Source organism: Balaenoptera acutorostrata, chromosome 15 (assembly GCF_949987535.1).
Source record: "Balaenoptera acutorostrata chromosome 15, mBalAcu1.1, whole genome shotgun sequence".
NCBI lineage: Eukaryota > Metazoa > Chordata > Mammalia > Artiodactyla > Balaenopteridae > Balaenoptera > Balaenoptera acutorostrata.
This window is the reverse complement of record NC_080078.1, coordinates 17,440,820-17,467,743: the sequence shown is the minus strand read 5'-3', so window position 1 is coordinate 17,467,743 and position 26,924 is coordinate 17,440,820. Positions and strand designations below refer to the sequence as shown.

The 26,924-nt window shown below is 48.6% G+C and overlaps 1 protein-coding gene across 3 annotated transcripts in view; it reads right to left on the bottom strand.

Annotated features, from left to right (window-relative positions):
• Window positions 1–26,924, bottom strand: part of GSG1L (GSG1 like) — a 212,156-nt gene that overhangs the window by 141,118 nt on the left and 44,114 nt on the right. The gene's annotated exons all lie outside the window — the stretch shown is intronic.

Sequence of the window (26,924 nt, the reverse complement as noted above, 5' to 3'; positions counted from 1 at the left end):
CCTATTAGAAGCTCTCATGGCACCATGGCCTTCTCCTAGGGGGCAGCTAGTCACCTTATAACTCTTATCATTTTGTGTGTGATTCTCACATGGATGGTTCCCAAGCTGGAAGCCCCGTGAAGGCAGGTACCACATCTTCAATTCATCCCCAGCTCAGAAAATGGTACCCCCATCCTCCCAGATGCTCAGGCCAGAACCTTGATGTCATCCTTTGTTTCTCTCTTTCTCTCACACCTCCCCATCTGATCTGCAGCTCCAGCTTCCCAATATACTTAGAATCCAACTACTTTTCACCACCTCCTCTGGTCCCAGCCCCATCATCTCCCCCTGGATTACTGCAGTAGCCTCTGCATGGGTCTCCCTGTTCCTGCTCTTATCCACACAGTCACCAGAAGGGTCCTGTTATAACCTAAGATGGATTACGTCTCCTCTCAGAACTTTCCCATGGTTCTCAATTCACTCAGAGTCAGAACCTAAGTCCTTACCATGGCCTATAAGGCCCTGTGTGATCTGTGCCCCCATCACCTCCCTGACCTCATCTCCTACTGGCTTGCCCCTCACTCACTCCACTCCAGCCACACTGGCCTCCTTGCTGATCCTTAAATGTGCCAGCCACATTCCTGCCTCAGGACCTTTGCACGTGCTGTTACTTCTCCCTTGATCATTCCTCCCCCAGATGGCTGAATGGTTTATCCTTTCTCTCCTTTATCACTTTCCCCAAGTTTTACCTTCTCAGGGAGGCCTTTCCTAACTAGTCTATTTAATATTCCAAACACCTTTTCCCTGACTCTCCCCATCTCTCTTCCCGCTGGACCCCTAGCACCTAGAACAGTGCCTGGTACATAGAGTGCTCAATAAATATTTGTTGAAGGGGTATACGAATGAGTAAATGAATGAATGAACAAATGATTGCCTTCCACCCAAACCTTATGCCTATAAGAAACTTCAACTCTTCAGTCTTTCCTCCCAGCCTCCTTGATGTCAGGCCCTATGCTGGCCATCAAGGACACAGTGAGGCAAGATGTGACCCAGCCTTAAGGTCCTTTCTCAGATGGGACATGTGCTCTATACTTTGCCACAGTCCCCACCACACCCTGTTGCTTTACCCCTAGACCTTAGACCTCACTGGTCCCTGAGACACTAGGTTCGCTGACCTTTAGGGTAAGCTTGCAACTCCTAGTTCAAGGATTTTACTGCTGAGCATAGCAGCAAGAGATAGATTTCACTGCTGAGTCCAACAAGGAGATAGACTTTGAGTCCAAATGGAGTCAATGTAGGTTGGGGAATGAAAAGAATCTGGAAGCTTCCAGCATTCTCAATTCTTGTGTCTGCTTGAAGCTTCCTAAGTTTTCCTCTAAGAAAGTCCCTTGAAGCCCGTTTGGGCTCCTGAACCTCCTTCCAGCCCCATATAAATGCAAAGGCAGATATCAGGGAGTGGTGAGAGATGAGGCTGAGAAGGAAGGCTGGGGCCAGATCACGAAGGGTCTTAAGTGCTGAGTTAAGGAGTGGATTTCTCTCTTATATATGTCACCCCTTCCAAAGAATCATGAGGCCACAGATGGATGGATGCCGCTCCTGTGATTCCATCGTGCTTGCTTCCTCCCCAGGCTCTATATTGAGATGTAGGACCCTCTCCTTCCTTTACAGAAAAGGCTCAGGGCCACTGAGTGACCAGCCAGGACCACACAACAAGTCAGTGGTACTGAGATTATAAAGAGATATTTGCTGACAGCCAAGAACCAGAGAGGATTTTTTAAAATGAGAATAGGTAGTGTGCTAAGAATGGATGGATTTTAAATGCATCATCTTAAACTTTCTTTATGTTATATTGCTTTCTCAGAGCTAGAGAGGAAAAATTTTAATGGCCAAATTCAGACCAGCAGCCAGGGCCCCATTAAGACTTTTGTGGACCTTAGGCTCTTTTGCCTTTGGGGTCTCTTCCTCAATAAAAACAAATTAAATTAAAAATTATATTTTACAAATGCATTGGTTAAAGATTAATATATTAACATTATATATTAAAATTTTTCTTCACCTAAAAGGTTTTTTTTCTTCTGATTCTGAAAGAAATTAAAACATTTTATGGGCTATTGCTCTGACCTTGTACCCTGAAATCCTGCTGAATTCATTTATTAGTTCTGATAGTTTTTAGTGGATTCTTAGGATTTACTATATACAAGATCATGTAATCTACAAATAGATACAGTTTCACTTTTTCCTTTAATCTCGATGTCATTTATTTCTTTTTCTTGACTAATTGCTCTGGCCAAAACCTCCAGTATTATGTTGAATAGAAGTGGCAAGAGCAGGCATCCTTGTCTTGTTCCTGATATGAAAGGGAAAGAATTCATTCTTGTACCACAAGTATGATGTTAATGGTACTCTTTTTCATAGATACTCTTTATCGGGTTGGGGAGGTTCTCTTCTATTTCTAGTTTGTTGAGTAGTTTTATTGTAAAAGTGTGTTTACTTTCTCTTTAATTCCACAACAACCTACAATGTAGTTCTGAGAATCCCCATTTTAGAGACAAGCAAACTGAGGCTCTGAGTTTTCAGTGACTTGCCCAAGACCACATAGCCAGTCAGTGATGGACTCAACCCAGTCCATAGACTCCAAACTCTATGCCCTAAAGTTTTTCCAGCTATCTATTCCCATTTGCAGCTAGCCATTCCCACTGTGCAGAGCTACTAGGTCCTAAAAGTAACTCTCTGAGAACATACCTCCATGCAGATAGGGAAAATCCACCAGGGACTAAATAAAATGCCTCTCACGCTTCTATTTCTGCTACATGGACAAGACCGAATAGAAGATGTCTGAGCAGAGATGGTCAAACTTGGCCCACACTGCCTGTGCAGGGCAAAGCTGAGGTTTAAGGAAAAATCATAGTAATGACATAAGGACAACTGGATATTTCAATGGTCACCAAGTCTAATAACTAAAATCCAAACACAAAGAGATTCTTGGCTCCAGACCCTTAGTTCCATGATAAAGGTTAGCTAACCATTTGTGGGAAAGATATCAAAGTGTACCATACTGGCTAATTGCTTTTAGAAGTGGCCCTTAAAACTTTAACATCTTTATTAGTTATTATTATATTTGTTATGTTCAACAAGGGATTTCGTTTGGGTATAAAACTGAAGAAAAGTGCACTTATCTCTTCAGACCAAAACTTGTCAATTAGATCATGGAGCTGTGGCCTGTTACTACCACCTGATGGCAGCATACCTTCCTTGCACTGCAGAACTAGAAAGCTGGAAAGAATTTTTTTTTTTTAAATACATTTATTTATTTATTTTTGGCTGCGTTGGGTCTTTGCTGCTCCATGCAGGCTTTCTCTAGTTGCAGCGAGCAGGGGCTACTCTTCGTTGCAGTGCGCAGGCTTTTCATCGCAGTGGCTTCTCTTTGTTGTGGAGCACGGACTCTAGGCACGCTGTTTCCAGTAGTTGGGGCACACAGGCTCACTAGTTGTGGCTCGCAGGCTCTACAGCACAGGCTCAGTAGTTGTGGCATACAGGCCTAGTTGCTCTGTGGCATGTGGGATCTTCCCAGACCAGGGCTCGAACTTATGTCCCCTGCATTAGCAGGCGGATTCTTAATCACTGCGCCACCAGGGAAGTCCCTGGAAAGAATCTTAAAGGTCATCCAACGTAAGTGGTTCTCAGCCCTGGGAAGCCCAGGCCCCACACACAGACATTCTGGTTTAACTGGTTGGCAGGAGGCCTAAACATCAGTGGGTTTTCAAAGCCCCCAGGTGATTCCAGTCACAGCCAGGGTGAGATTCACATTCCAATCTGATTTGTAAAAACAACTATTTTCAACATTAGAAAAGCAATAGTAAGTCATTTTAGTGACAGCTGGTGCTATCGCACAGGACACTCCTTCCAGTAACAGTGTTTATGGGGCAGGATAGCAGAGTGGCCAAGGCCTGAGCTCTGGAATCAGCAGAGGTGGGTTCAAATCCTGGCTCTGTCACTTCCTGTCATGTGAGTTCACAGTCTTTCTGGACCTTGAGTTCCTCGTCTCTAAAATAGGCACAGCACCTACAGGGGTGTTATAAAGACTCAACATGGGCAAAGAACTTAGACAGGATGCCTGGAACAGAGTGGGAACTTAGGAGATGGTGGCTCTCATCACCATCATAATCATCACCTGCCACACAGGGGTCAGAGGAAACATGGAACATCATGGGAAGAGAGACAAGACTGGTGCATCGACCACCATGGGGGGGGGGGGTGGTATGTGGCTCTAGAGCCAGACCTGCGTGGGTTCAGCCTGACTCCATCACCTACTAGATATGTAACATCAACGTTAGCCTTTTGGTGCCTCAGTTTCCCTACCTATAAAAAGTGAAAAGCACTAATGCTAGTGTTTCTGTAGTGCTTATTACAGGGTGGATCTGTAGGGGTTGGTGCCAACCCCCAGGTGACACACTAGGACAGCTCAGCAGGCAGGAGTCCAGCCAAGTGGCAGCTGCAGGGATACATGGGTTCCCCTACAGCCCTGCACCTTCCGTTGTCTCCCCCTAACCATTGGACACTGCCTGGTGACTGCCTCATTTTTGCCCCGTGAAGATGCCCTTTCTCCCGTCACTCCCTCCCACTCGGATTCCCTCTGACCCAAGATCAAGAGGATGAATGGGTGTCAGCCTCTCCTCCCCAGGAAGGAGAGTTCCCTAAAGATCCACTATGTTCCCAGAGGCCCCCTGGAGGGTAACGCTGCCCCACTTCAGGGAGGGGCAGAGGAGGGAATTTGTGCAGGAGGAGGATAGAGCCAGCAGACCCCTGGGGAGAAGTTTTTGGGGGTCCATGAGCTACAGGACCGCCACAGCCCCCTACGGAGATGTCAGGACCTTCTAGGAAAAACAGCCTGGGAAAGCTGGACTTTGGGGTCAGAGGTCACAGGTTTAACAAAAATCCTGTACCCCAGTGAGGGTCTCAGGGCCCCCATGGGCCCAGGAAACCATCAGCAATGGGGAGAAGAGGGGCAGGAGAGGACAAGAGGTTCTCCCAAAAGTTCTGAAAACTTCACATCACCCCAGGGCTGTGAGGGAACCTTCATTATGTGAGGTCTGAATTTCTCACTATCCCAGAGGACGGACGTTCAGTCCCATTAGACCAGAGGAATAAACTAATGGGAAGTACCTTGCCTGTAAGAAGGGGGCGTGCCGATTCAGACCCACCATAGCCTCGAAGGGAAACATCCTGCACAAGGTTCCTCATCATTGCATCTTGCTCCGAGGTCCGCAGTCAACAGATGGGACTTGGAACCCAGTCCCAATGCATGAGATCTCAACACCCAGCAATGACTGGGGAAGCCTGTGGGGACTGGGTAACCTGGAGGAGGTGTGCCCTGTCTAAAGGAATATGAATTAACATCCTGGCCATCTGGACCAGTCAGGATCCCGGCAGGAAACAGAAGGCACCCTGGAAAGGGCTCACCGAAGACTGCTGAGTGAAGGGCCTATTCACAGACGTGTGGACAGGGGCGAGGGGTGAGCAACAGTGGGGAGCCCTCACCTCCTCCAGCCTGAAGGGGCTGCGGAGGGAAAGGAGGCTGCGAGAGATGATGCCACAGAGGAGGAACTGCCCCTCGGAGCTTAGCTGCACCGAAGCAAGCATCAAAATCAGAAATTCTGGGGCAGGGCCTGAGAATCTGCATTTCTAACAAATTCCCAGGGGTTGCTGTTGCTGCTAGTCTGGGGACCACACTTTAGAACCAGTCCTTAGAGGAATGCAGTCACTGTCAAAACCTCAACAGGCCAAGAACGAGGCAGGGGAGGGGAAAACACCCCGACCTTTCTCCCCTTCTGCCCTCTGATTTCCTTCCTATGCCTCCCACTGGCCAGAACCAATAAGAAACCAGAGGACGCAGGAGTCCGGGCCATTGCATCTGCACAGGGCAGTCTCCCACGGCCCAGGGGGCAGTGGACAGACATGGAGGGGTGAATGGCGAACCACCAGCATGCCACCCTACACCAGGTGGCCCTCACCCCTCCTCACCCATCACTCTCATCCTCTCAACCTGCATGCTTGTCTCTTTCACAGTCTTACCACGGTTACTATCTGAAATGATCTTGTGTATGCATTTGTTCACGTGTTTATTATCTGTGTCCTCTACAGGATGTGTGTGGACTTCTCCTCTGTTGTGGGTTGTATTTACATGTAGGTATGCATAGGCTGTGGGCTTGACCACATTCTGGACCAGGCTGGAGGCTACACACAGTGATGCAACAGTGAAGATGAGATCTCTCTCTCTCTCTCTGAATCCTAGGAATCCAAATCACATCAAGCAGTGATATTTGGGGATGTTTGAATTTTTTTTTTTTAATATTTATTTGTTTATTTTTGGCTGCATCTGGTCTTAGTTGCGGCACGCGGGATCTTTCGTTTTGGCGCATGAGCTTCTCTCTAGTTGTGGTACGCAGGCTCCAGAGCGCGTGGGCTCTGTAGTTGTCGCACAGGGGCTCCAGGGTGCGTGGGCTCAGTAGTTGCAGCGTGCAGGCTTAGCTGCCCCATGGCATGTGGAATCTTAGTTCCTCCACGGCATGTGGAATCTTAGTTCCCCAACCAGGGATCAAACCCGAGTCCCCTGCATTGGAAGGAAGATTCTTAACCACTGAACCACCAGGGAAGTCCCATGTTTGAATTAATTTTGATCCCTAAAAATATACTTCTCTTTGGTTCCCAATATCAGTGTTTAGTATTCACGCACTTATATTCAATGAACATTTATTGAGCACCTACATGCCAGGCACGATTCAAGGTGCTGGGGGTGCAGCAGTGAACCAGAAGGCAAGTGCCCACCCTTGCGGAGCTGCTGTTCTAATATTAAAGTGTATGTATAGACCACTTGGAATCCTTGCACCAAAAGAGGGCATTCCCCAGCTCATCTAAACAGTGCCCAGATGCATATAGCCAGACAAAACTCTAATTCAAAAAGATACATGCACCCCTATATTTATAGTAGCACTATTCACAATAGCCAAGGCATGGAAACAACCTAAATGTCCATCGACAGATGAATAGATAGAGAAGATATGGTGCATATATACAATGAATACTACGCAGCCATAAAAAAGAATAAAATAATGCCATTTGTAGCAACATGGATGCAACTAGAGATTATCATACTAAGTGAAGTAAGTCAGAAAGAGAAAGACAAATACCATGTGATATCACTTATATGTGGAATCTAAAATACGACACAAATGAACCTATCTATGAAACAGAAACAACACTCATGGACATAGAGAACAGACTGGTGGTTGCCAAGGGGGAGGGGGTTGGGGGAGGGATGGAGTGGGAGGTTGCGGTTAGTAGATGTAAGCTTTTATATACAGGATGGATAAACAACAAGGTCCTGCTGTATAGCGCCAAGAACTGTATCCAATATCCTATGATAAACCATAACGGAAAAGAATATTAAAAAAGAATGTGTATATATGTATAACTGAATCATCTTGCTGTACGGCAGAAATTAACACAACATTGTAAATCAACTATACATCAATTGAAAAATTAAAAATAAATACGTAAACAGTGCCCAGCCAGCATCTCTGAGACAAACAGAAGCTCTGTGATCAGGTGTCTCATTCGCTGCTGTGTCCTCAAAGCCTGGGACACTAACAGGTGCTCCGGACATGATGGTGGAATGAGTAAATGAAGAGCATTTCACAGATTGCCTTTATTAAGGATTACACCAAAGGGGGGCGACTCTGCAGAACCCTACAGGTATGGCCAACACACCTGCAGGCAGAGGTGAGAATGAAAGTTGAGCTCCGGAGCATCTTGGGGCCCATCTGAGAGGGAAGAGGCAAACAGAAAGGGGGGGGAGGGTCTTCACTACCCAGCGAAGAGCAGCCATGCCTAGCCTCACGTCTGCCACGACGCAGAGGAGCCCGGAGATCAGCCTGGGCGTGATGCCTTTGATGGTCGCCTTTCACCTCCTTTTCTGCTGCTTTGCGCCTGCTGATTCAGATTTACAACCTACCTTTTCCTACCTCTCAATCTCGACGTCTTCTCTCCCTCCATTTCCCCATGTCTGACGCAGCCCCAGCCTTCAAACCCACCAGCTCCCCCACCGTGAAGCCTGCCTTGTTCACCAACCACCTGCCCCGCCCCGAAGAGATGTCTCCCCGCTCTGAATTCCATGTTTTATCATGATATCTCCCATGATACGGTCACTTTCTACCTTGGGCACAGCTTGGCCCGTTTTGGCCCCCTTTGGGCTGTTAATAGCAGATCTACCCACCATCAGGTGGAAGCTTGAGTTTGTCATGTTGCCTAAGATCCAGGATCCAATGACCCAAGGAGAATCCAGGGCAAGCACCATGCTAAGAGCATGGCACACATCACAACTGTATGAGGTCAATATCCACCCCCACTTTACAGATGAGGAAACTGAGGCTCGCACAGGCAAAGCGACCTACCCAAAGTTACACAGCCAAGAAGTAGCAGAACCAGGAGCTGGACCCAGGTCTGTGTCTTTCCACAGCTCTTTCCATCATGCAAGGGACTGACTTGTCCAGAGGGGGACAGGGACCCAGGACATTCCATGACCAGACCAGCTTGTTTAGACTCCAGCAAATCAACACTGTCTCTGAAATATCTTTTTCTTTTTTTAACATTTTATTACGGGAAGTTCCCATCTTTTACAAAAGCAGAGAGACCAGTATGAAGAGTCCCATGTCCGCAGCCCAGCTTGGAAACTTACCTTGTCTCTCCGCACCCAGCAGCCCACCACTAGTGGGGTTATCTTGAAACAAATCCCAGAGGTTTGAATCTAAATGCCTCTTTGAAGGGTTTGCTCCCTTGCTCAGAAAAGACAAATGGAAGGTCATTTCTTCTTAGACACTCTGGCATCACGCTATGGGGCTGCTGACTTTTAGCACCACGGGAACAAAACGTGCAACCCAAGAGGCCCTGACCTGCCCTAGCTGCTGACTCCTTTTGACCCACTGTCTGCGGGACCTGGCCGAGCTAAGGGTGAGGCGGCTCAGAAATTGCCCTCAACACAGCATCTTCAGCTTGGCAGCCGGCGCTCCAATCCCACCACCAAGGGGAACACCTGGCAAGGCCCTCGGCGGAATCGAGGCTTCTAGGAATCCACACCAGAGACAATGGGAGGGTCACAGCTGCCTCCTTTCTGGCTCACCACTCACGCCTCATTCCAGGAATCTCACCCCGAGGTCCCTCCTCCAGGTTCAATCTACTTGAGAAAGAAACTCATGGTGGAGGCCAAGGAAGGCGGGTAGCCTGGGGTCCACGGTAGCCAGGCAGGCTATGCTCCCTGGTGAAAAGCCTGGGCTCTGATTTCACACGGACCTGAAGCCAAATCCCAGCTCTGCCACCTGCTAGCCGTGGAACTCTGGGGGAACCATCGTTTTTATTCGTTTGGTTGGGTTTTTTGGCCAGTAAAGGATGATGATCCCAGCCTCACGAGGTTGCTTGAGGGCTAAATGAGGTAACGGGTATAAAGCAAGACGTCTTCAGTTAGGATTTAAATCAGGCAACACCTGCGAGGGATCAGCTTGATGTGCTGACATCCACATCCCCAGCCCGTCATTCATCACAGCTCCTGGGCTCCCTCCTCGAAAGGGGGTGCTCTGAAGGCAAACGGAGGTGTCTGGGCTCAGAAGCCACAAGACGTGCGTTCAAACCCCTCCTCTGCCTCCCCCTGGCCCCGTGACCTCAGGAAGTGGCGTCACAAATCTGAGCCTTTTCCTCGGGTGCCAAATGAAAGTCATTTCAGTTCTGCCCTCCAGGCTTGCAAAAAAGGATGAAAACGGAAGGGAGTGTGAGAAAATGCCTGCCCCGTGCTCGGCTCCGTAAATAAGCGCTATTTTTTTATTTATTTATTTTTTTTTTAATAAGCGCTATTTTTGATTCTATCCCTGGATCCTAAGTTAGAGTCACACTGCGCTCCTCCTAAGGAGAGCCTGGACGTCTTCCCGAGCCAGAAGCAGGAGGCTGTAATTGTGCCACTTCAGCGGGAGCAGGTGGGGGGAGCCTGGCAGGGCCACGGGCAGAATCCAGGGAGGTGGCCAGAGGCAGATGCCCAAGGCTGGCAGAAGGGTGAGGAGCGCTGAGGGTCAGCCAAGCTGCCCTCGGCATGAACACGCAGGAGCCAGATCTGGTTGGCAGCGGGAAGACGGGCAGCAAGAGGAAGGGGCACTGGGGAGCCCAGTGTCCTTGGCTGGGTCCCCAGATCATGGGTCTGAGGTTCGTGACTTAATTTCACAACCCATCTGATGGTGGAGTTGAGGCTTCTGTGGCTTGTAAGGTAGGGAGAGGGCACCCAGAGGGAGCCCCATGGTGAGGAGCTAGGCCCAACATGCTTTACAAACTACCACCCCCATTTTACAGATGAAGAAACTGAGGCACAGATATAGACTGAGTAACTTGTCTAAGGTCGCACAGCCAATGGTGGAGCCTGGATTCAAATGGAGACAGCCCGCCACAGAGCCTTTGCATTTGGCCACTACCCTGTGCTGCCTCTTAGGAGAGTAAGCAGGTTCTAGAAAAATCTGTTCTTTCTAAGGGAAGTCTCAGATGCCCTCCAAGAGGACTCCACATGTGGCAGGAGAAATCAGCATCCATCAGGATGTGACTGCATTTCGAGATGTCCAGCCAGATGCCCAAACATGGCTGGTTCTGCTTTTGACTCTGGTTCTGAGACCCAGATTCCACGGAGCCCAACCTCTGGGCAGGTGCATGGCTAGTTTTCTCTATAGTAGGAGCTTTCAACTTGCTGGGAGGGCAGAGGAGAACAGTCCTGGCCCCCAACAAATGTGGCCAAAAGAAACAATTTTAACTGTTTGGCAAGGGTGAAAATCCACACACCTTCGCTGGGCTGGATTCAAGGAATTCAGCACCGGGAGCGGGGAGTAAAGAAAAATGCCAGCAGATCTTGCATGAAGCTTCTCCTCACACTATCCAGGCTGGCGGCAGAGCCTTGGCAAGCACTTCCTTGGAATTCTCCGGAGGCCTCTGCCAGTTCAACTGACAGGGCAGCAGATGGCACACACTTATCTGCTGATGATATTTTGATTTATTTATCTCTTACAGATGGTACCAGGCCTTGATTTCTGGCAGGAGTTCAAAACATGGGTCAACTTTCTGGAGATAATCATTTCTCCAAGTCCACTGAAACACTGGAAACTAAAATCCTGCCTGGCATCATGACTGCATCACCATGGCCTCCAGACGTACCTTGCTTGGGCATTTGGGGGCATTCTGGGTAAACCGAAGGGAATAATTTGTTCTGAAGAATTTTACAGCCAGAGGAACCTAAATGCTTATTTAAAATTAACACCATAGTGGTTAAGTGTAAGAGCTTTGAACTCACAGAGCCTCTGCCACTTATAAACTCTGGGACCCAGGCCAGACTCTGGGTCTTAGTTTCCTCATCTGTAAAATGGGTATAATTGTCTTCTCCACCACATAAGCTGTGACAGAATTACCTAGCTATCCACCAAAAAATGTGCTACTCCTTCTGTAGTGTGGAGTTATTGCTACAAAGTGGCTGCCCCACCAGGCACAATATTTCCCAGCACCCCCTGCATCCTGCTGGGGTCATGTGACTGGTTCTTGCCTATAAAATGTGAGTGTGAGTGATGTGTGGCACTTCCTGGGGTGGGCTTTTATGAAGTAGAAGTGCCTTTTCTTTCCTCTTCCGCCCAGATGCAGAGGCCTCCGAGGTCCTAGGAAATGGTAGAGGCACAATATGGAAGTTGCTGGGTCCCCAAATCACTGTGTGGAGGAGAGCTGCCACCCACCAGCATCACCTGTACCGAAGTGTTACATGAGCTACTGTGTTAATCCCCTGCCATCTCAGGGGTTTATTTGTTACAGCAGTGGTTGTTGCCTTATACATAATTGGGGATCAAATGAGACCATACATGTGAGACAGCTGGTGCATGACAAGAACTCAGCAAGTGTTCACAATTATTATTATTGTCATCTTTCAAGGGAGCTTAATAAATAAAGGATATTGTGGGGTTTTTTTATGTCATCTCTTATGTTGGGTTTAGTTAAAGCAAAGCAAAGCTGCTTTTCCTGATACCTCAGTCTTATTTTCACCCTTTTTTTGATACTATCAGGAATCCTTCATGCATTGTCACTCCTCAAAAGAAAGTCCTGGGAGAAATTAAGGAGGGAGAAGGTATGGGTAGTTTTTGGGGGGCACACTCTGGCTGACACAGGGACATTATGGCCCACAATCATCTGTGTTCCCAGTTTGCTTCTCTCCTCCCTCAGCACAGAAGTCTCTAGCCCGGCTGGAGATGGGAGGGGGGACTTGGGGACCATGAATCCCACCACCCTCAGCTTCCGGACGTGGAAACCAAGGCCCAGGTAGGGCTCGTAAGTTGCTTACGACCTCATCACCAGGCAGATATTGAGCTGAAGCTGGAACCCAAGTCCTCTGCCTTCTAATCCAGAAGAAGGGATGGGAGGACAGGGGCCCCACAGTCTGTGGCTACAGAAAATAACAGTAGCCAACACTTACTGAGCACTTAATAGGTGTCAGAAACTGTTCTAAATCTCCATATGCACCACCTTCTTTAATTCTCATAACAACCATAGGAAGGAGACACTATTACTGTTCCCATTTATCAGATGAATAAACTGAGGCCCAGTGAGGTTAAGTATCTTACCCAAAGGCACAGAGATAGTAAGTGGTGGATCCAGGATTCCACCCAGGACACTCCAATTCCAGAAGCTTCGCTTTTAATCATGTTTGGAGGGATGGAACTTGTAGGAAGCATTTGTTTTTTTTTTTTTTCTGCTTGACTCCAGGGAGCAGAATTAAACCCTGTGGGCCCAAGGAGCAGCTCTCTACCTGGCACAACCAAAGAAGAGTCCAGCCATAAAAAAGGCCCCTCCAAGGTGGCATTAAACTTCCCAGTGGTGAGGGAATTTCCTGGCGGTCCAGTGGTTAGGACTCTGCGCTTCCACTGCAGGGGGCCCGGGTTCGATCCCTGGTTAGGGAACTAAGATCCTGCAAGCCACGGCACGGCCAAAACAAGAACAAAAACAAACTTCCCATTGCTGAGAGGATGTAAGAAAGGGTTGGATTCCCACGTGGAGATGTTGCCAAGAGATTCAAGTAGCCAGTGGGGTATCAGACTGAGCCAGTGCTTCCTCACGTGTCCCACAGGTGGTTTATGATGGGGGATGTGGCACTAAATTACACTGAATCACATCATGGGTAAACGATTTCCCTTCCCAATTCCCTTCCAACCCTTCAAGATGACTTCCAGGAAAAAAATTTCAGTTTGCGCTAGTCTGTCCTTAACATGGCTCTAACACTTGCTAATCTTCTCTTTTAAAAAAGGAGAAAAGGCAAAAATTCCCAATTCCCTTCCAACCCTTCAAGATGACTTCCAGGAAAAAAATTTCAGTTTGCGCTAGTCTGTCCTTAACATGGCTCTAACACTTGCTAATCTTCTCTTTTAAAAAAGGAGAAAAGGCAAAAATATCCAGTTAGAATTTGATAGCGTTGTTGTCTTGTATGCATACACTTACGCACGTGTATACATTTCTTCTATTTTTGGCAAGCTGCGCTGATTTTCTATTTCCAGTTGGAATTGAAAGCTCCCCTTCATTTATGTAAGGAAAATATGAGCCAATATAGAGCAAAAAAAAAAAATTCATAGTAGAACAGGAGGATGTGACTAAGAACAAATTCATAAAGGTGTTATAAGAATAACTAAAGTTTGGCAAACACTGGGATAAAAGCATTCTGTGCTTCTAGGCCCACTCCAGGCTAAGAGGTTGCAGGGTCACCATCCTGCACAATGCTGGAAGCACGGTCCACATCGTGGTTTATACAAATGAGATTCCCTGGAGTCATGCAGTGCGCAGCGTGCGTGGCTGTACACAGCAGCCATGGATATTTTTAGAGTAACAAATACACCAAACATAGGATAAAAGAGAAGTAATCTTCTGTTCAACTGCCCTGAAATTGGCAGTCAAAGTTCCTCACTCCAAATTATAGCACTCTCTGATCTTCCCACAATGTCCCCATGCTCGGGGGGCCCCCCAGGCTGCCCAAGCAGCGCTGGCACCCAACCCATCCTCAGGATGAATGGAAGAACCCCAGGCACGGGATTCTCCTCAGGGGATGCAGCAGGAAGATAAATGGCAAGTGAGCTGCACGTTCAGCTACAAAGGCAGCGGGCAGACGTCCTCAGACACAAAGGCAATTGGAGAATATAGAGTCCGTGAACCATTCCTGGAATAGCTAGTTGACACTGAAATCCAGCTCCCCCGGGGATGAACCAAAATCAACTCAAGAATGGAGAATTCATAGTAAAATCACCAAGATGAGGAAGGAATCTATGTGAACACACAAACAAAATGAAACTATTGTAGATATCAGGGGCTTACAAGCCAGAGGCTGTAATGCAACCCTGACTTTGTAAAACTCATACAAACATCAAAAGTCAGGAGGTCAGAGCAGTAGGAATGCTGGTGGTGCTCTCATGTTTCTCAGGTGGGGTCTAATACTGGAAACACCTTGTTTAAAGGCTGCAAGCACACATTTTTTTCCTCCCCTCCCCACCCCCTCAAATCACAAAGGTAAGCACAGACCCAGAGTCAAATGACCGGGCAGAAGGGAAAGGAGATTAGAATTCAGGCCTGACATGTGAACACATGGGCTCACTTGTCCCCAGGGACCCCAACATGGCTCTCTGACCCAGGGTCACTGAGAAAGAGCCTCTCATGTCCTATGAATTCCCCAAGTTGATAAACAAACAAAACAAGAAAATCAACTTACACTCACCCATGCCAGGTCAGTCCTAAACTTCTCTCTCTCTCTCTCTCTCTCTCTCTCTCTCTCTCTCTCACACACACACACACACACACACACACACACAGACACACACACTCATCTCTCTAGAGATCCATTGCCTCAGCCTCTCCTCCGGCCTCCCTGCCTCCACACTGTCAGCCACAGGGATGTTTATGGAGCCCAGATCTGAAATTCTGTTCAGGAGCCTCCACTTAATTTCAGTTCTCACCAGAATCATCGTGCCCTCAGACATTTATTAAAAATGCATGGGGGCTTCCCTGGTGGCGCAGTGGTTGAGAATCTGCCTGCTAATGCAGGGGACACGGGTTCGAGCCCTGGTCTGGGAAGATCCCATATGCCGCGGAGCAACTAGGCCCGTGAGCCACAACTACTGAGCCTGCGCGTCTGGAGCCTGTGCTCCGCAACAAGAGAGGCCACGATAGTGAGAGGCCCGCGCACCGCGATGAAGAGTGGCCCCCACTCGCCGCAGCTAGAGAAAGCCCTCGCACAGAAACGAAGACCCAACACAGCCAAAAATAAACTAAAAAAAAAAAAAAATGCAGACTCCCAAAGATGCATATTCTCTGTGACCCAACAATTTCGTTTCTTGGAATTCACCTTACAGACATATTCACACGTGTGCAAAATAACACAAGGTCAAGATAATTTGTTGCATCATTATTTTAATAACAAAGGACTGGAAATAATCTAAATTCCCATGAATTAAATAAGAAATACACATTCAATTTATGGAATATTCACACCCATTAAAACAAACAGGTAGCTCTTTCCCTCTCAGAATATTAACATAGACTATTAATATTAATTAATATTAATACAGAGCACAGAATATCAATATTCCATGAAAAAGTGGATACCCCGCTGAAGCTTGAGACCCACTGCTCTTACAGAATAAATCTAAACAATTCTATCTGCCCCTTCTTTTATCCAGTGTGGTCTCAATCTTCTCCCTCAGATACTGTATCAGTTTCCTATGGCTGCTATAACAAGTTACCACAAACGTAAAGACTTAAACAATACAAAATTTTTATCTTATAATTCTATAGGTCAGAATTCCAACATGAGTCCCGCTGGGCTAAAATCATGGCGCTGACAGGGCTGTGCTCCTCTGTGGAGGCTCTGTGGACAATTCCCTAGCCTTGCCTTTTCTAGCTTCTCATACTCCTTGACTCTCGGTCCCTTCCTCCATCTGCAGAGTCAGCCGTGTTGAATCTCTCCTCTTCCATAGACAGAGCTCCCTGTCTGACTACAACTGGAAAGGTTCTCCTCTTTTAAGGACTCATGTGATTAGACTGGGCCCATCTGGAAGATTCAGGATAGTCTCCCCAACTCAAAATCCTTAACTTAATCACATTTGAAAAAGTCTCTTTCACCATTAAGGCAACATATTCACGGGTTATGGAGAGTCTGATGCTGACCTCTTGGGGAGGGGATATTGTTCTGCCCACCGTGGATACTCTGGACTCCAGCCACCAAGGTACTGGTCACATCTCATCAAACCCAAGATCTCGTATCCATCCCTCTGCCTGAAATGCTCTTTCTCACTTGTCAGACTCCTACTCAAACCTTCAAGGCTGAACTCCATAGCCCCCTCCTCTGTGAAGCTCTCCCTGATTCCCCCAAGCAGAATTAGGGACACTGCTGGCACTTTGGAAAGATCCTTCTGTATGACACTTGTCACTTGGCATTTGAATTATTTGCCTATACGTGCATCTCTCAGTAGCCAGCAAGCAACTTAAAAGTGAACACTTATTCAACCACACATCCCCACCATTCAGCATGATGCCTGGCACACAGTAGGGTTAGCAAACACTGAAGGGATGAATGACTTAATCCTTTCTATTTTACTGTGGCATGAAATATATATATAATTATACATATAAAATACATATATTATGTATATATATATGTACAATACATATATGTATGTATATATGTGTATATATATGTATATATGTATATATGTGTGTGTATATATATATACATACATATACTTATTGATATTTATATAATTTGTAATCCAAATATGATTTTATGTGTCTGTTGTTGTTACAGGTATATTGTTGTTGTTATTGTCAATCCACGTGCCTGGCATATGATAGGAGCTCAATAAATATTTGCTGCGTAAATAAATTAATAAGTAAACCCAATATTTATTGAACTTTTTCTATATTCCAGGCACTTGGCTAAGCTTTTCATAAGCTCTGCCTCCCTCATTATTTTTTCCACAATAACTCTCAAAGGACTACTACAGTAGCTGGGTAATGAATACTAGCTGCTGTTACAAACACCTCAAAATCCTAAAGGCTTATTTCTCAGATGTCTCTCCTGTATGACTCCCATCCACGAGGTGACTCAAGGACCCCGGCTCCTTCCATGGTGCAGCTGTACCACCGACGAGGGAGAGAAAGCATGGGGAGAGCACACTGGATACTTACCCACCTTAGCCCAAAGAGAACATATGTCACTTCCTTTCATACCCCACTGGCCACACCAGTCACATGGCCAATCCAACTGCAAAGGAGGCTGGGAAATGCAGAGGAGCTCATGGATACTGATAAGCATAGCAGTCACTGCCACAATTATTACCTGCCTCATCTTACTGCTGGAGAAACAGAGGATCAGAGGAATGGAGACATGGCCCAAGACCTTGCAGCTAGTGTGTGGAGGAGACCAATTCAACCCCAGGCCTGTCTGCCTGCACAGACCACACTCTTAACCATTGCTTGCTCATAGGCCACCACAGAGGGCAAAGGCCTGCCTGGGACCTTGCTGAGTGGCAGGAAGGATCCCACCCTGGAATGGATATTTCCTCTGGACAATGCCCATATCGGATAATCTACACAGAGATAATCGGGAGTTGGCCAGGTCCGGTTCCACCATCTATTTCCTTACCCCTCCAGTGTCAGTTTATTCATAAGCATCTGAATGATGACACGAGGCAGATGTTTTGTGCTTGATTTTCCCCTCCAGACTGTTGCAAGAGGGGAAACAAAATCTATTTTTTTAAGAGAGCATCAGATGATGCTTGAACAAAGCCAATAACTCTTTCAGGACAAGCAGCTCTGTAAGCTTCCCACAGACGTTCTCTGAGTGTCATTTCTGGCGTTTATTTGGCAGTTGTTTACTGTCTGCAAAGAAACATCGCTCCTTCCTGTATATGTTTCTCCTCTCCTTCTCCCTGTAACCTTCCCCCACGGCGTTAGCCCTTTGCCCTTGCAGTTTAAAATTGTAACAAAAAGATTTCCCCTAACCCCGGCCCCAAGTTGCTTTGCCGTGCATCAATCCCAGATCCTGCATCCTCTCTCCAGATCCTATCGTTCTAGCCTGCCTGTTCCTTGTCTTTTAGCATCAGCATCTCAGCTGACACAACTGCAATTATAAGTCAATTCGCAATTATTCAGGGCTGATTATTCAGGGAGTGGATTCCTCGGGCTTCTAGCTTCCCCCCTCCCTGTGGGCCTGGCACCACTCATTAGCACTTCCACCAGCAGGGAAGAAAGGAAAAGAAAGTTTGCAAAACTCTTAGCTACCAAGAGGAGTTCCTGGTCAGCCATTTCTGTTTGGCAAGGAGGCAACTCAGACACTGGACTCATCCGCTCATGCTACCTCTTCCCCAATCACACAGGTAATTCGATGTTTACAATCATTTTCACGGAAAGGAGAAGGGAGCTATGGCCGGTACCAGACTGGATCTCCCATCCTCAGGGCTGCTCCCACCAGCCTGTGATGTCTGCACGCTTCACAACAGCACGTGCACTTGTGTGAGCTGTGAGCGTGTTGTCAGCTACGGCGCACAGCTTGATGGCAGGGGCTGTCTCTTTACATCATGAAATATGTCGAGGGATCAATGTGTAATGGCTTATCTAATAAATGCAATGAACTTTTTAAAAACAAAGCAGAGAGAGACAGATGGAAGGCAACTCACCCTCGCATGAAATCATCTCCTTTGCCAGCTGACCCAAGAAGGGGCTTGTTTTCTGACACAAGGCCCTTCCCCAGGCCAAGGCCCCCATTCCTGGGGAATCTGAACCATGGTCCCCTACTGAAGGACTCTAGGAAATACAGGGGACCCACTTGAGGAGATCGTCTCCAGGGCCCCCAAGAGAAAGAACAGACACTGGCCCAGGAGACAGAGTGCACGTCAGCCCAGTAGGGGACCCAAGGTCAGTGCAGGTACAACTGGGCCACCTCTGCTGCACTCACCACCTCCATGCCGCCTGGCAGCCCAGTCTCCACCCACTGCTTCGGAACCTTTAGAACCATCATCTACTGGGTCAGAGCAGCCAATGGGCAAGAGGTGGGGGGTCCTATGTGAGGAGAATGAAATGGGTCCTTTACCTTTCTCCCAGCAAACCCAGCCAAGCTCCAGCTGATCTAACCCTCAGTCCTTTTACCATTTTCTTGCATTCAATCAACAAATCTTCATTAAGCCCCTACGATGTGTCAGGCACTATTCAAAGCACTGAGGAGTCAGCAGTAAACAAGACATTTCATTCCAGCAGAGAAGACAGACAGTAAATAAGTAAACAAATAAGTAAATAATAGATGGTGATATACACTCTGAATACAACAAAACAGGACGGAACGACTGGGGTGGGTGAGACTTCTTTGACAGAGTGATCTCCTCCTCTCTAATGAAAGAATAGTCCAGCTGCAACCTGATGAAGACAAGCCAGCCATGTAAGGGTCCAGGGGGAAAGCATCCCAGAGAAGCTCATCAAGTGCAAAGGCCCTGGGGCAGGAATGTGCTTGGAGGGCTGCAGGAGCAGCCAAGAGTCTGGACGGCCTGGGGCTGAGTGAGTCCTGGGTGAAGAGAAGCAGGAGTCAGCAGGGCTGAGTCTTGCGGGCCTCGGGCTGGGGTTAGGCTGAGGAGCTATGCTGGGGCTCTGGGAAGTCACTGGAGGAATCCAAGCAGCAGAGTGCTGTGATCTGATTTGCATTTTTAAAAAGCTCTATCTGGAGGCTGTGTAGTTACAAAACACTGAACCAGCTCACAAGCTTAAGCACGGAAGCTTGTTAACTTGAAAGGCTACAAGAGTATCTTGCTGAACCCAGATGCAGGGACTGCACGGAGCTGGGAGCCATCGGGAGCCAGGGCAGCCTTTCTCTGGCCATCTCAGCTCCGGGGTCTCTCTTCTCAACCCCTCTCTGCTCCTCAGACCACAGGCCCAAAGCACGTGCTCTGGCCCCTGCTCTGCATCCAGCCCTACAGAGTCTGACCAGTCCTCCAAATGCCCAGGAGACTGAGGCTGATTGGCCCAGCTCAGACCACGTGTCCAACCCAGTGTCCAATCAGCACAGCCCCCGGCAAGGGCGAGGCTGCCCAGGAAAATATGGTTGCCGGCAGTGGCCGCAACTGTAGGTGGGGAAGCTCCCAGAGAGGAGGGCTGGGCAGACACCTCCAAGTGCCCTCTGCTTGGCGGTTCCCCAGAATTCCCTCTCGGCAGCCTTCGATGACTTCCTGCATTTCCAGTCTCCATCTCAGTCCCCACCCCCAACTCTGCAGGAGACCGTGGGCTGGCCAGACCACCGAAGTTCCCTGGGGCTTAGGAAGTGGGAGAGCTTCCCACTCAGAGAATCAGGGGACCCCAGAAGCAGGGGCAACAGAGGGGACAGGCCAAATCCTAAAGATTGAGGGGTCTGACAGGGAGAAAGGCTACTCTGCAGACCCTGGAACCAGAAATCAGGTGCAGACAAACAAGAGTCAGTGCGGCAGGGTCAGGGTGATTGCCAGAACAGCTGCTGGTGCGTATGGCTGGTGTCAAGCGCCAGCCAGGCCTGGTGGGGTTGACAGCCACTCTGCCAGAGGCTCATGTGTGCAAGGCAGGCTCAAGGAGAAAGGACAGAGCCCACAGGGAGCACAGAGAAAGTGGGGGGCTCAGCTTGGCTCCTCTGCGGCTCAGGTGCCTCCTCTCCGTATCTCCATTGTCAGCTCAGTGCTGCTGCCATCAGGGCCCCAAGCTGAGACAGTGCGGCCACCCTGGGATCTGGGCATGTCTGGGCCTTGATTAGTCAGCGGTGCAATACAGAGGGCTGCTCTGGGAGGAACGGTGGCTGGAGGGGGATGGGGGACCTGGGAGGGGTCCTCTCTCATCTGCAGGGCCAGGAGGAGAGGAGGGAAGGAGGGAGGCAGAGAGATGGATTAAGGGGGGGTTAGCAGTGAGGAGACAGAGGAACAGTGAGTGAGAAAAAGACAGAAGAGAGAACGATCAGGACAGAGTAAGCAGAGCCAGAGAAACCAAAGGGAGAGAGAGAGATGGAGACAGAAGCAAGGAGAAAAACCACTGGAGAGTCAAAGAGGGAGAGCTGCCTGGGTTCAAATCCAGGCACCACAACCAATGACAAGTCACTTGTATTAGTTTGTTGGTACCAATAACTGGGCAGCTTAAACAACAAGAATCTATTGCCTCACAGTTCTGGAGGCTATAAGTTCAAGATCAAGGCATCGGCAGGAATGGTTCCTTCTGAGGCTGTGAGTGAAGAATCTGTTCCGGGCCTCACTCCTTGGTTCATAAATGGCTGTCTTCATGTTCACATGGCGTTCTCCACGTATGCGTGTGCATCTCCAAACTTCCCCATTTTATAAGGACACCAGTCGTGCTGGATTAAGGCCCACCTTAATGGCCTCATTTTAACTCGATTATCTCTGTAAGACCCTATCTCCCATCTCCTATCACATTCTGAGGTACTGGGGCGTTTAGGACTTCAACATATGAATTCTGGGAGGACACAATTCAACCCATAACATCACTTAACCTCTCTGTGCCTCCGTTTTCTCATCTACCTTCCTCAGAGGATCATTCTGAGGATTCATGAGTTTCTAAACATAAAACCTGGCAAGCTGTAAATGCTTATTAAGTGTGAGACACATTACAATCTTTATTATCATTATTTCGTGTGTTAGGTAGGATAATGGCCCCCAAAGATGTCCATGCTCTAATCCTCAAAACCTGTAAGTATATTACTTTCCACGACAAAAGGGACTTTGCAGACGTAATTAATTGCATATCTTGAAATGGGGAGATTATCCAGGATTATCTAAGTGAACCCAATGTAATCACACGAGTCTTTAAAAGCAGAGAACCTTTCCCCGCTGTGAAAGGACTCAGTCACCATTGCTGGCTCTGAAGATGGAGGAAGGGGTCACAAGCCAAGAACACGGTGACCTATAGAAGCTGAGAACAGTCATCGATTTACAGCCAGCAGGAACATGGGGACCTCAGTCCTACAACCTTGAGAAACTGAATTCTTCCAACAATCAAAATAAGCAGAAACAGAGCCTACACTAGGGCCTCCAGAAAGAAATACAGCCTGCCAACACCTTGAGTTTAAGGGGGTGAGATTGTACAAGACTTCTGACCTCCAGAACTGTAAAATAATACATCTGTGTTGTTTTAAGCCACTACATTTGTGGCAATTTGTCACAGCTGGCCCCTCCCCCACCTCCTCACTCACTGTACTCCAAACCCTGTGGCTTCTGTGCTGCTACCCACACCATCCAGGCTCAGACTTTTGCACCTACTTGCCCTCTTCCCCCTGATACCTGTGGGGTTTGCACTCTCAAAGGCCTCACCCCCATTATAAGAGAGCACTCTGCCCCTGCCCCCTTGACCCTGCCGGACGTGGCTCATCAGCACTCAAACCTGACTGTGGGAACAAGACGCCTTTGTTCCTGTGCTGTGTGTGCTCATCGTCTGTCTCCACGGACTCTCAGCTCCGTGAGGGCAGCGGGTCCCCTCTGTCTTACTCACCACTAATTCCCTAATACAGTTCCTGGCACAGAGCGTGGGCACATCATATGTTGGTTGAATGAGTAAACGAATGCTTTGCCATTACCCACATCTCTGCTCATATAAGGAAGGCTCACAATGGAAGCAAACTCAGCACCACGCTCCAGCAAAGAGGTTTTGGAAAGGCAGAGGTGCCCCAGAAAGGGCGCTGGACTTGGGAGTCAGTGGGCCCAGAACTGTGTCCCAGGGCGCACCTCATCCAGCTGGGTCACCCTGAGAGATTCACTGTACCTCTCTGAGTCTCGGTTTCCTCATCTGTAAAATGGGGGTGATGACTTACTTCAGCCAACCTCACAGCTGTGAGCAGCACGACCAGTACCAGTCTGCCAGTACCAGAATCCCTCTGGGGGATAGAAATGACTTTGTTGAGCAAAATGTTTGGATGAGTGCTGGAGTACAAGGTAAGTGTCCCACCACACGTGCACACACAAGGTTGTATGTTGGCTCCAACGGGGAAGGCTTCAGGGGAGAGGCATCAGGTACATCTTGGGAAACCCAGGGGGAAGGAGGGGCCCGTCAGATGCCAGAAGCTCCACACTGTGCGCTGTAGCCTCCCACGGATCTTCAGTAAAGTCAGCTAAATCCCCCAACGCTCTCACTCTCTGAAGAGGGGTTTGTCACCATGGAAACCAAGGAAAGGACAGCATCTCATCTTGGAGCTAACCCCATTCATTAGGGGAGTCAGCTGTGGGAAACCCAGACCCTGAATGCACAGGGGGCCTCTGGGAACTTGGAAATGGCAGGGGGTGGGCCCCAGGGACCGTATGCTTTGTGGAGAATTGCGCCAGATGGACCTGGTTCTCCAGGGGGACAGAGGTCCCAGCTGAGAGATGGCGCTCAGGAAGAGCACATTAGACCAGACTCCTCCTACTGGTATGGGAGAGCCTTCTCCACACTGTGGAGTGCTAGTTGACCTTGAGGTGGCAATGCCCTTTCCTGCCCACAGGGACCTTTGGTCTCCAGGAGTCCTGCAGCCCCTGGGAGGCAAGTTTCTCTGCTCTCCAGCTCCACCTGAGTATCTTCATCAACATTCACCCCTAAAAGGAGACCTATTCATCCCCCTCCTGCCTGATAGTCCCAGCTACAGAGGCCCTGGTGTCAGGAATCGTGGATACCGATGGATGGCGGCAAATATCCCGACACAGGAAGTCATTCCTTGGCAACTGGTCCACCAGCAAGAGTGGGAAGAATATAATCTAGAGCTTCCATGGGGCCTCGACTGCAAAATCCATATGCAGCCTAACGGCCCACAATTGCCTCTGGCTGGAAGTCTGAACAGCATCCCAGGCCAAAAGGCTCCCGCTCTGACAGCCTCAGCCCTTTCGGGGACGGGAAAGCAGGTCTGGGAGCCTCGGAGGGCAGGGCTGAGGAGGGGGCTCTGCTGGGCCAGCCACTCTCACCCCTGCGTGGGGACCCCTGGGGAGAGCCAGCTCCCAGGGCAAGGAACTCACATGCCTCAGGGACCAGGTGGGTGACGCAGGTGAGTGAAGGAGCAGATGTAAGATGGTTGACACCAACAAACAGTCAGGGATACAAAAGGGAGTGGTGGGGACTGTGGAGAACTGAGAGTACAGGCCCTGTCCAAAAGGGTGGATGCTATTCAACTCATGTCTGTGTGGCCCTGTGTGACCCACCACTGCTGGAGTCTTCCTGTTGTCCAAGAGCCTGAACCCTGACGCTTCTGTGAAATCTCCTGATCTTTCCAGTTTGAAGTGAAAGAGACTCTTATTCAGCCCCAATATCCACCCTCTCCTCCTCTGGCGGCTGGAATCTGGCCATGACCGTGGTCTATCTCAGACCATGTGGACGAGAGCAGTATTTGGGGATGCCACAGTGACAATCTAGAAGAATCCTGGGTCCCCAGTGTGGAGCTGAGATGCCTGACTAGTTCAGGCTCTTATGTGAGAGAGGAAAAAAAGCTTCGATCACATGTAAGCTGCTGTTATTTTGGGGTGTTTGGCTCAGCGGTCAGACTTAAAATCCTAACTAATACAGTTGGCCCCAAATTCCACTGTAGGAGGCTAAGTGAGCCCAGCCAGCTCTGTCAGCCAGCCAGGGCCAGTCTGCAGCCCTGACCTGAAGTGATGTTCTAAACGGACCCTATGGGCTCACGTGGCTCCTCTGTTTACGAACCTCTGAGAGTTCCCGTCAGCTCGGCTAAGTCCAAACTCCTTGGAACCCCGAAGCAGGGCCTGCACAACCAGCCCTACATTTGGTTCCATCTTTTATACTCCCACGCAGTCGCGATAGCTACTCCAAACTACCCACAGTTTCTAAGCCTTCAAGGTCACCGCCTCCTCCAGGCAGCCATCCTCTCCCCCAGGCTGAGTCAGTCATGCCCTCCTCTGCCCTCCCACCACCCCTTAAACATACCCTATTAATACCCTATTACATCATGTGGCATTCTAATTGCATCAAGCTGTGAAAGCCAGGGCTCTGGAGGCAGACAGACTGAAATCTCAGTGCCCAAACTCACAAGCTGTGTGATCTTAGGGCTGGTTAGTTACTCAGCCTCTCTAAGCCTCAATTTCCTCATCGGTGAACTGGTGAGAATACCGATTAAACAAGTAGAGACAGAATACCTATCGTGCCAGGTGTCCTGCTAAGTGCTGAGCATACAAAAATGCACCTGTCATCGTGAAGCTTACAAACACACGGTAAGGACTGCCTTGAAAGAAAATCTTATACAACAGAAGTTACCTCAGTGCAGTTGTGATTAAATTTACACAGGAAAAGTACCATGTGTGGAAAAATGGGGGGATCCAACCTAGTCTGGGGGAGGGGGTCAGAGAAGGTTTCCTTGAGGAGGTGGCATTTATGAAGAGACGTAAAGTAGGGGCTGGCTAGGCCAGCGAGGAGAGCTGCAGGGAAGGCAGTCCCAGAAAGAAGGAAGAGTATATACAAAGGCCCTAAGGCAGGAAGAGAATATCCTTTTCCAGGAACCCAACAGGGTAATGATAATGATGTCTGAGAGCAGAGCAGCTGTGTCTTTGCGTCTCCAGGGCCCAGATCGCGCTTGGCACGTAGCAAACATAAACAGGTATCTGCTAAACGAGTGAAAGATTCTGTTCAGAGGCCACCATCCTCTGTTTCAATGACTAACACGTTACCACGCACTGGCTGCGTGTTTGCCAAGCACCAATCACACACCAGGTGCTGCGTGGGACTGAAGGAAGATGCAGACATGGATCAGTCCTGGGTCATGCCCTCAGCCTTGCCACTCCCAAAGCCGGGAAGCACGAATAGGGGACCCCAAACATGAGGTTAAGGCTCAAGGCTTGTGGCAGAGACTAGCCATTGTCCACCAAAACCTGCTTCCTTTCTTCAGTGGTACTGATGCCACGCAGGCCTCCTGGGCAGCAGGCATGGCCACGCAAAGCTCTTGCCAAAGGCTTGTGAGTCCACACTCCAGGTCAGGGATGAAGACGCCAGGCAGGCCTCCTCCACACTCTTTCCCAGCTTCCTGGGTGGCCCAGTTTCAACCATGCAGATAACTGGGTGCCCTAAGTGTTGGCAGAGTGATGACTTGGACAGAACCAAGTTCCTGAAATGACCGGCAGGGGCAGAGCTGCTCCACCAACCAAGACTATTACCTAAGAGAGAAACAGCCTCTCGGTTCCATAAGCCTCTGTATGGGGGGTCTCTTTGTTACAGCAGCATAGCCTTACCCTGACTAATACAGCACCTGAATAAGAGACATGGTTCTAGGAGTTTGGAGCAGGAAGTGGCCATTTTGTACTGCAGGAATCAAGGAAGACTTCCTGGAGGAAGATGGCATTTGCACTAGGCTTTAAGGAAGTCTGTATTCCAAATAAATAAGTGTGTATCCATTGTGGCAACAGTAAACAGCTAATAAAGACAATGAGGCAGATCCATATGTGCAGACATGGGGAAATGCCTGAGTTCTGTTGTTACGAGAAGAAGGCAAAGTGCATACATCCATGTTTCCATTGCTCTACAGAAGAATGTGGTTGTAGATGGAGAGAAAATAATGGGAAAAATACAGGCTAAACTGAGGAGTGGGGCCGCAGCACAAGGGAAGAAGAGGGATTTTCTTAATTTTTACTTCTCTGTTCTACTGGCTATTGTATCTTTTGACGATGAACACCTATCACACTATAATAAAACTTTCCTGTATTTCTAAAGCAAATTGGAAATGTGCTTGTCCTACCCTGCCCGGCCAGGACGTGAGCTCTGGAAGAAGGCCTTGGTGTAACTACTGGTCCTCAGAGTGTGGGACTCAGGGGTTCCGGTACAGGGAGGTTAGGAATCAATTTCCAGTTAGTCAAGTCTGAGCTTAGTGGTTTCCCAGA